The following is a 3,898-nucleotide window of genomic DNA, read 5'->3' as shown; positions in this document are numbered from 1 at the left end:
AAAATCTTCCTCATCAATTGGGACATAGAACATTGGAGGCTTGTCAAGATCAGGGTTTGGGATGAAGAATTATCCTGTAAGAGGAGGCCTTTTGTTGATCTTCTCTTGTTCACCTTATTCCTTTCCTCAAACTCATCTGAAGAATTGAATTGATTATTTTGGGGAGTGCTATTGGAGTCAAAGGGTGGGACTGATTCAGGGATTGTTTGTGAAAGTAGATTTCTCTACAGTTGTGGAATGTATTGGGTTAGTTGTTCAGGTGCAAGAGGTTTAGAGACATTGGCTTTAGAAAGCAGGATTGAATCTGAACCATCAGTATGTATTGGTTGCTGGTCATGCTCAATAGGTTGCTAGGAAGGTTGGGACTGATTTAATGATGGCTCATCAGATTGCACAGGTGTTGTGGGAGGCTAAGAAATCTGTCTTGCTTCATGGGATGATGAAGATGGTGGACTTGCTATCTGTTGGACCATAGTGACACTGACCTCATTTTGGGCCTCATATCAACTTTAGTCTGGTTATTTTCTTCATGGGTCACTTTCCTAGATTGGGCCTCAACCCTTTCTTGGGTCTCCTTTACAACTTGGACATAACCCACTATTTCAGCATCATCATCATCTTCCACTACTAGAAGTCTTTTTCTTGGACTCTTCTTTGAAGTTGGATTCCTTTTAGCACAACTCTTCATTCTCATCTTTGATGGAGTAATATTTTTCTTAGCTAGCACAGGATGATCCACTGGATGCTCTGTATAGACATTAATTCTATTACCATTCTTCACAGCTGTCTCATACCTTTTAACTATGTCTATATCAACCCTTAGTAACCTCAACCTATTATCGAGCTCCTTCTCATGTTCTAACTAGTAAAAATCAGTAATAGACATATATTCAATGTCCTTCAGCAAATCGGTTATGAAAAAACCATTGAGGGTATCCATATTAACCCTCTCAATCTCTGTTACTTTTCCACCAATGTAGCTAACATTTTCACATGGCCCTCTCTCAAACCATCCTCTATGATTAATAGACAGAGTTATATGAATGGTGGTCATTCTTGGAAGTTAAATCAAATAATACAATCTAAGAAAACATTGCTTGTAACTATAGCTAACAAAAACCCTCAACCAACTATTTTAACAATTCTCAAACATATAAAATTAATCACAAGGTTCGATAAAGGAATAGAATCAGTCTAACTAGTCAAAACTGGCAACGACATACCTTTGTTCCTCGCAGATCAAAAGGAGTGATGTGTTTGTTGTTGATGACGAAATGCCTTCCACGATTCTCTACTCTCTAATTTGTCCATGATTCTTTATTATGTATTCATTGTCACAGATTAGAGGTACTCCAATCATCTTCTCCGACGTACAAATGGAACGAGGATGAAGATAAAGCTCTGCTAGGACACAGCAGAGTCTTGCGCAAAATCCCTTCTTTCCCAACCCTTAGTAAAAAAAATTTCAAATCCACATAGATAGGGCATTGGAAGGGTTGAGGTGCCACGTAGGTTCGGATAATAACAAAGTAAGTGCATAACCAAGACATGGTACTTCTGTCACATAGAGGGCATCTTCCGTGGGTACAAGATCAGTTTCGATCTATCATGGTTACATATGTCAACATTCTCAGCTTTTATGGGTATAAATGGTAATTTATTCTCCTAAAAGAATTGTGATTAGATGATTGTGTAAAATACTGAATAAAATATTAGTTGAATGATAGGATTAGTATTAGGCTGATAGTCCAATTAGAGAATTATACTATAAATAGGAGTATGATGTAATAATGTGGGATATCTGTGAGTTAATTAAAAACTCTACTTTTCCTCTTTGGCCCTAATTTTAGGGACCTCTATTCTGTTCTCTCTGAATTTTTACTTAATTATCTATTTTTTTATACAAATTCATATCAAATTGTGTTTTCATTGAACACCATGCCAAATTTCCATGGTGATTCATCGGACTCAATTTGGAATCAGATTCAAACTAGCTTACAACGCTTGAATTCAAATGATAAAAAATAGAACAAGATACATGAAAAAAATTAAAGAAACTTGCGCCAAAATTTGTGCAACCTTGAGCAAGATGATTCAAAAGGAAGCAGCTTGTGCTACATCAGAATATTCACAGCCAGAATCATCAATCGACAATCCTAATCCAACAATTCAAACCAATTCAGAGTCAGAATTTCACCCAATCAACAAACATTTCACAAATTTACAAGAGAAAAACTCATCACTTACAGATCTACAATTCCATAGTTCAAATTCAGATTATGCAGATGTAGATTTGGAGAATACAGCAACAAAATTTAGAATTAGCAGTTCCAAAAGAATTGGAAAATGTAGCAACAAATATTTCAGAATTGGAGAATGCAACAACAAAAATTTCAAAAGAAGATGCAACAGACCGAGGAGGAAGCAATATATTTCAATTTTGAATTTCAACCTCAATAACAACAAAAAGAATCAACAGAAAGTACAGATCAAGTAGAAATTCAAATCTCAAACACAGAAATTCAATCAAAATTTCAAGGTCCAGTTCCAGAAATTCTAGATCAAGCAACAAAGTAGCAATCATCAATGTCAATTATCAATTAGTAATTACAATACCGTGGCAATACAATGTCAACAACAATTAAAAAGTTCATACCAAAATTCAAATATCATAGATCTAGAAAAGAGGAAGAAGAGACTGCCATGGAAGGCAGCGATAGTGTGCAGAGCGGCATGGATTGGAGCAACGGCCGCGATACAAAGATTGGAGTCCTCGCAATGTGGAAGGGAGATTCACAGGTAGGGAGAATAGGGCTGCCATCTTGTGGTGTAGTGTCTCGTCTCAGCACTTTCCGTCATGTTTCTCCTCTCGTGGCACACCCACTGAAGCTCCTGGCAACAGTGGTTGGTGGAATTATGCATATAAAAGGCTGAGATCTAAGTCTATGTCACGACGACGATAGAGCTTAGAGCAGTGCCGAGGTTGGCGCTTTCACTGAGCGTAAGGGAGAGGCACGTGGTGCTCTAGTGCAATGGCGAGCGGCGGCTTCGACTGAAGATAGAGAGAAAGTAACAGAGAACGAAATTGAGGGAAGATGGAGAAAGAGCCACTGGAGCCGGACGATGGTGCCTGGCTCGCCAGTGGCGGTTCTTCCAGCAATAGCATCACACACACATAGAGTTGAGAGGAAGAGAGGAGAAAAGAGACATGGCTCTCTGTTTCTGGATTGTGGTGGAATGGAGGACAAGACTCCTAAATTTGAGGTGAGTCTTTATTGGATTGAGCTTTTACTTGCAGTATTAAGTCCAACTCAAATTCATAAGTGGATCAAGTGTTACAGAAAATTATTTTATATATATAGAAGACCTATTTTTTTGTAAATAATAGGAGTCTGGTGGTAAATTTTTTTTAAGCAGTAGCATAAAAAATATTATTTTAAAATTACTTGTTTTTTTTATTGATTGTAATTAGTTTTTATAATTTTCATTAGGATTTATATTTTTTCTACGACTTTGAAGACAAAGTTGTTTTAAAGAGTAAGGTAATGATGGAATTAGTATTGGGCCTATAGCCTAATTAAAAAATTATACTATAAATAAGAGTATAATGTAATAATGTCGGGTATCCAACTATCCATGAGTTAATTAGAAGGTCAATGCTACGGTGAGGAGAGTGATTTTTTTTCCTCACCTGCTGAAATGTGTTGGAGGAAGGAAAAGAGAACAAATAGATTGTTAGTTTGCTATTATCCGACAAGTTCTCTGACATTTATAGAGTGATATGAAATGATATTGTTAGAATAATATGAAATGTAGACCAAATTTAAATTATAGAAGCTATTTTTTTTCTTTCTTTGTGAATGTGTGGAACTAACAAAAAAAATAATAATAAGAATTA

The sequence above is a fragment of the Arachis ipaensis genome, chromosome B09, assembly GCF_000816755.2.
Source record: "Arachis ipaensis cultivar K30076 chromosome B09, Araip1.1, whole genome shotgun sequence".
Classification (NCBI taxonomy): Eukaryota; Viridiplantae; Streptophyta; class Magnoliopsida; order Fabales; family Fabaceae; genus Arachis; species Arachis ipaensis.
The sequence above is the reverse complement of the archived record's forward strand: the minus strand, read 5'-3'. Positions refer to the sequence as shown.